This window comes from Lepeophtheirus salmonis, chromosome 3 (assembly GCF_016086655.4).
Source record: "Lepeophtheirus salmonis chromosome 3, UVic_Lsal_1.4, whole genome shotgun sequence".
NCBI lineage: Eukaryota > Metazoa > Arthropoda > Copepoda > Siphonostomatoida > Caligidae > Lepeophtheirus > Lepeophtheirus salmonis.
The window spans coordinates 45406529-45414039 of record NC_052133.2 but is presented as its reverse complement, the minus strand read 5'-3'; positions in this window follow the sequence as shown (position 1 = coordinate 45414039).

The following is a 7511-nucleotide window of genomic DNA, read 5'->3' as shown; positions in this document are numbered from 1 at the left end:
TAATTTCGGATATGCAACGAGTCTTCTTGTGTCCATTAAGCTTGAATTAATTTATCGTTAGAGTTTCAGACATGAGGCTTACATTACAACAAATTGTATTATATATCTTTTCCTTTTCTCCTTTTTCTTTTTCTCTCTCTTGTAGCTGGGGCCTACGAATACTTATTGACTTTTATTATGAGATTTTGCGTTATTGTAAGAGAACCCTAAAAATTATAGTTGCATCTGAATGGAACCTATTAGTATTTTATGCCTATAATTCGAAAAATTAATATTTGGCGTAATATTAATTTTTTAAATTTTCTTTGATTGATTATTCTTTCAATAAAAAAAGGTGAATTTGTTGACAATTAAGACTTTAGTTGGGTTTGCAATACAACGTAAGAAGAGACGTCGATTTACAAAGTGTTCTGAAACGTCCTGAGGCATCATCAAACTGAGGTCGCGCGTAAAAACTATACTGGCAGAGTGGATCAGACTATTTACAAATGTATATGTAGAAAAAAAAGATTATTCGTTTGTTCACTTAGCTTCAAGATTCAAGTTGCCGTGACAATGGTTTTTATGCATGTCCTGAGTTTCATGACACCTAAGGAGGGTCTGCGCTGTGACGCCTCTTCTTACGTCATACTATTAACCCACCTTTTCTAGAAAATTGCAGCTTTGTAATACAGAAGGCTACTCAAGGTTGTCTTCAGTATTTCGAAAACAGGGGACATTACACCTCAGGGTCATCGAATACAGGTAGCGTAGGAAGAAAATAAATTCGAAAAATAAAAAATTTCTTTATAAATGATAAAAAAAAAAGCCTACTTAGTAAATTTTGATCACTTTTATATGTAAGGTCTTCTTTGAAGTAAATACTCTTAATTATTGCTACTCATGCAGAAAAGTAGAAATGTCACTGTTTTGCGAATTGAATTCCTCGCAATATATTCTGGGTTTGAAAATAACATGTCATCGTTACTAAAGAACATAATATGATATACGCACGGTCATCACCTCAGTCACTAAATCAATTGTAGTAATAATTTTATATTATGTAACACATGAGGTGAAATGTCCCGGGCTTCACACATAGATGACCCTATTTTTGTAAAATTCACTTCATTTTACTTAGTACAAACACTTAAATGACAGCTGTCAAAATTTCACGACAATCTGTTGTTTAGTTGGTGAGTATTGCGCTAAGTGATACGCTACTTTTGTTATTTCCAAAACAATGGATCAAAAACAATTTTCTCGGAAGCAGGAGTGATAAACTTATTTATAAGTTTACTTTACAAATTTCAAACGTGCTCTATAGTCAATTTCCCAACATCTTTAAAGTGTATAGAACATAACCACAAGCCATCATGGTTCATTACTTTGTCATGTGAATAGTCAATGTCATCAGAGTAAATAAAACGTTGTAGTAAGAGGTTGGTTGTATTGTCGTTCCTTGGTTATAAGTGCATACAATATCTTCAAAAACTTATAAAATGTATGTGTATTAGATAGATTTTGATATATTTTGTTGTTTATCTTATTTTGAATTCCAAATATTGTCTTTTTATCTGGTAAAATTATTTACGACAAATAACGAATAACTACCAAGATAAATCTTTAAATCAAATCATTATTAATAGTCGCTATACTCAAATGGCTCAATAGTACATTCATAAACAATAAAATATCTTATACAAAAATTGTGTGTGGGTGTCGGAGTCCGAGTTGGGCATTTTCTGTACCGATGCCGCAGCCCTGCTTTTGGGGACTATTTGAGTTTTTCATTGCAGCCATATACTTTTATAAGTTAAGAAGATTGGTCCATTTCTAATTTATATAGGACTCCTCTCATCATAGACTTAAAATATGCATTTTTGAAAAAAATGATCACTGACAAATTATAGGCAATTTTGAAAAAGTTTTAGTGGCCACTCAACAGTTTTGAATTTTCAAAATGATGTTTTTCCAAAATTTTGTCTTTTTTTCAACTTTCTTTCAAACTAAGACATACATTAATTGTCTTATTTTATAATTTTTTTACATAAGTAAATTATTTTTAAAAATGTTTATATTTTTTTTCTTCTTAAATTAGTATACTTTATTAAAATGGAAAAAGATTGATAGGAAATTTTAAAAAACCTATTACTCAAAGCGCTATTTGAACAATAATAAATTAAAGAAGTTTTGTTTTTGACAAACTTTCTAATATATATTATTTTTTAGACGTAATAAAACATAAAAACTTTTTCTTATTTCAATCAGACATTTTTTTTGACTGTCGAGGACCACTCGTAGTAATTATTATATCGGTTATTCATGATTGGTTCTCAAATAATTTAATTTTTATTTGATAACAACTCCTCATCAGTCCAACTTTAGTCTCTTCTTCATTTTATGTAATTTAAAACGTTACGTTAAAACCAATTATTGAATTACAAGTTTTGAGGATAGTGAGACGTAAGTTATTTGCAATTTTCAATAATGCCAAAGTTAATGTTGTTAGTTTTAACAAACTTTGCTATTATTGTCTTCTTTAATTCTTTAATCTACTTTTGTTCACTTTGGAATATTTGATGAATTGATGGATCTTTCTGAGTTATAATAGTTTGGAACATAGTTTCCTCGTCTTTATTTGGTACTTTTGGGTCAAAATTTCCTTAATTTAAATACGAAAGGTGCCTCGAGTTTATTTTGTTACAGACTCTGAAATTGCTAGGTGTGAGCTTTTTAACTTTGTAGAAATTTAAGATTTTGCGGATAACATCAGTATCTATGGCTGAGCTCTGATCTACATATATTTTCACAAATTTTTGTGTTTTGATTAGTTTGAATTGATCAAGAGGTATGTTTATATATACCTTGAGAGCGTACAATGTTTTTTTCATCGAGAATGGTGCAAAGTTTCGGGTATTATAATATATATAATAAAATCTAATCATAAGTTCAAAGTACTCTCATCTCTTGATTGAAAAACATGTAAGTTTTTTCTTAGCAAATTAATAATATTATTTAAATTTATTTGTAATTTTTTTTCAATAAAACTCCAAAATCATCCCCCCAAAAAAAAAAAAATATATATATACATTACCCTCCAGACGCCCCTGATACATTATATTTTGTAGTCACAGCATTGACTTTTTTACTTTTTAATCCAGGGAAATATTGCAATAACATCAGTTCGTGATAAAGCGACTTCTATAAGTATTCATTTAAAGTTGAGTATATACATCTCATCTCAATAAAGAGAAGTTCCATAAAATGAGCTCCATGAAATCTGTTTTGTAGGTATAGCATCCTTCAATAGTTCAAGCCAGAACTGTATACACAAATCCTGAGTTTGTGTTATCATAAAAGAAACTGGAGGATACACCATAGAGAAGGAAATACATAGTGATTTCGATTGTAGCCTTGTCATAGTAGACTTTATTATGTTAAAATCTTAAGTCTGCAGCAGTAAACAAAATCTTTAAAAAAAATATCAATTTAAAAAAAAAAAGATGAACAACTCTATAACTTTTTCAAAAAAATTTTAAATTTTGAAAGTAAACATATTTTAGAAAAATACATAGGTACATTAAGCCTGTGAGAGTTCAACTCTCCAAAAAATTAAGAAATCGACCAATCTTTTTTTTTTGTATATAATGTTGAAATGTTACTTTTAAAAATACATTTTTTAAATTAAGGCCAAAATATAGTTATAGCCTTATAAATTTAATTAAAAAAAATGTACTAACGACAGAAAAATTATTTTTGTTAATTTAAAAAAAAAAACTTTTCATTTTAAACTCCTTTGTAATCTAAAGTTTTGAAACGAGGGTCAGACTCACCATTTTCTATTATCTTATTTTCATCTTCGACTATTGGTCTTCTTTGTCATCAAAATTACAGGAACGGAATCGACAAAACCAAAATATCGCGTTTTTGATTGTTACAATATCAGAAACATAAATATTATTTATAATTTCAGCCGCCGAACTTGCGTTTTCAACTTTATTCGAGAAAAACAGTAAAATATGGTGTTTATTTGATCTTTGCTGGTTTTCATATTTGACACCCACTCAAACAAATCAAATTCAAACAATCAAAAATTTGTATAAAACGTTTTTTATAAAGATATCTTATCTTCCTTTTGCCCTCCAGAGTAGACCGATTACACTTATGCCAATCGGGATAAACATTACCAACACCACTTTTTGAGAAAATAATGAAGATATTTTTACTTCTTTTACATTTTTCAATGAAATGTCAATGTTAGTCTAAAGATGTCTTTCTCATTAGGGACTAATTGAAAAGCATAATGTTAGTTGATATGTGCTTTTTAATGTCAATCTCTATTTTCTGATGAAGTAAAATCTTGTATAATTTATATTATCAAATAAAGACCACAAACAAAGAAAATGTCAGAAAATACACATCTTATGGAGAATGACTTCTTAATTTGTTTTCGTGCTTAAATAGATTAGAGTAAAGCTATTCTAAGATTAAGGAGCTAACTAATAAAAGCATCTTTATCCCTTACCTTATTGGTTATTATTGAATACTCCAACATAATCAAAAAAACATTTCCCTTAGTTTTTTATTATTATTGGGAGATAACAGTTAATAGATGGGATACTTAAAAATAATATCTAATATTGTTTTTCATGTGACGTTAGCATTGTTTATATTGACCATTTTTGATGTCTAAACTACAAAGTTTTTTTTAATTAGAATCTCCTTTTTTATAAATATATATAACAAATTAGGCACATGAGGCCCAGAAGGGTTTCCATTCGTTTCTTTAGATAATAATAATAATGAGCTTTTGTACGTAGAAAGTAATTGATCAAGGAGAATTCGGCGATCATATTTATATCTCTCTAACACGTTGATACCTTTATTGCACCCTTCAAACTTTCAAACAAAAAAACAAACAAACAGAAGAAATACCCAAAATTGTTTGGTAGTTAGCCAAATACTAACTCTTATTTATTTTTGAAGTACTCTAGACTATATTGTAAAATTATTTATTCACAATTTTTAAAATGAATAACAAATATACTTCATAATTTTACAATTTTACATAATAAATTATTCGATATTGTTTTATAATATTGCTTTGTAATATTTTATTAAAAGCGTAGTTATACATTTGTATCATATACAAATGTGTAACTTGAAGATGGCACCACTCGTAAATAAAATCTACTCACTTCTATATAATATTTGTTGTCCGTTAATGACCAAAGTTTCAGCCATTTTTCTATTAGGGTTTTTTATGTGCCAGGCGTTTAGGTGATTTGATATGAGTGAAAATGGAAAATAAAAGAGAATCGAGCTATCATTAAATATTCATATTCCATTTGTTAGAAAATATATTATGTCGTTGGAAAGACATAGATTATGGTGTTGAAATACCATAATTATAAAATTATTTTTTGAGATTCCAGATTTTATATGTTTATTTGTCATTTTAATTTAAATTGGTAAAGTTCAATATAAGTCTGCTAATTTTTATGAATATTTAAAAAACGTAACATTAGGAAGAAAGCAAATCACAAAACCTCTTATACTATTTTATATTTCCCATATATTTTTTTGGAAATAAGTTTGCTCTATGAGTATTAAAATAATTCTTTGTACCAAATACATTTTGCTAATGAGTGTTCGAGGCTATAGGATAAATTAAAAATGAAGTTTCTAGCAACAGATACTAAACAGACTCAACTTTGTTAGTTCCGCCAATGTGTGTTTTATGATGTCTACGAGCACTGAAACACTGGGTAGACAAAATATGAATTTATTTATATATTTTTATGGATATAAGACAACAACGGGTCTTTTTGATAAGGAAAATAATCCTTGCTTAGCTTAAGGCTAATCCCCAGTTATTCTAAATGTAATACTTTTTGGTCAATCCATGAGTCTTGTTCAATTTGAATAATCTATATTGTCGAATGATATTATACGAGGGTGGTGCTCTGAAAAGTTCCTTACCAAACAAAGATAAAAAAACAAACCTGAGTTTTCATTTTTTAACATAGTCTCCTTGGTACTCTGCAAACGACTCCCAGCGATTCTCCATATCTTTAACCCTTCCAAATAGTACTCGGCGTTTTTCTCTGCAAAATAATTGTTCACAAGAAACTTTTAGTTTTTGGCTCAATTACTTCAAGTTGGATTGACTTAGACTCGTTAAATTATAACACAATAAGCTGTTCTATGTTTGCTATTATTTGTATCTATTTAAAGGTTATACTTTGAACAAAAAAAAAAAAAAATAATGACAGTTCTATACTTGATTTTTTCCATTTTAACAAAAACACTCACATCAAATCGCTTAAACCACTGTTACATAACAACTGTGGGTTCAAAATGGCTGAAACTTTGATGAGTAACTGCCAACAAATGCTATATATATATGTCTAGCTTTTATTTACGAGTGCTACCATCTTCACGTTGAGGTCGGCAACATTTAAGACCATTCTCATATTTGAAAATGGAGTATTAAGTAATTACCACTTCTTCCATTCAAATCACTATCGTGTTTGTTTACCTTTCTTTTATCTTATTTTATGTTATATTGGTGATAGGTATCAGAATAAAATAATTTTCCAATTTCTTCTACTTTGTTACTTTTTTTATTTGTCTTTGACATTTTTTCCTCCGCCATTTTTTCCAGAAACAATGGTAAATAATTTATATACACACCGCAAAGACATAACTTTTTTTGGTTATGCATGACAGTCAGACTGTAGATGCACTGGTGAGGTGGGCGTGGTTCAATTTTACAGGCGTTGTTCCAAAAATTTTATACAAATTCAATCAGTTTCTATCATGATTTCTAACCCTATCATTTTTTCTATTCCAATAATATTCTAAATTAACCCTATAACACATTTAATAACTGTTTTGCACCCAGGAGACACCAGTCTGTCTTGAATTCAATATTGCTTACTTTGCTTGTACTTAAATCAAATTTTCTTCTTAAGTTGGATCCCTAAGATGTCAAACTATATTTCATATTTTATAATAATTCATCAAAAGTGAGTTCTGAATATTGTAAAATTCTGAATATTATCATTTTTTCATATTTAAAAAACACTTTTTTATTTTTGAATGAAATGATTTGTTAATAAAAGTTTTTTCTATAAATAAAGAGACATCCATTTTCAAAGTATTTTTTAGTTCTAATGCATACATCATAATTTATTCATATTGAAATTGATGTCCCTTTGGGTGTGAAGGGAGTTTTTTGTTAATGTATCAAATAGTATACTATATTTTTTTTTCCAGGGTAATATCCTTTGATGTGTTGATGATATTAAAATATACTCAGTTGAATTATTAGGTCGGGTGTTCAGTTCGCAAGCTGAGATATAAATGGCATCATTAAAACTAAATAAAATGTTTTTTAGTTAGTATCAACCTTCAAACAATATATGCACAAGTTCGTCAGCCATTGCACAACTGGTTTGTGAGATATAGCGATTAAGTGAAAAAACTTTTTTTATTATGAAAAAATGAATAAAAAAGTATGTAAA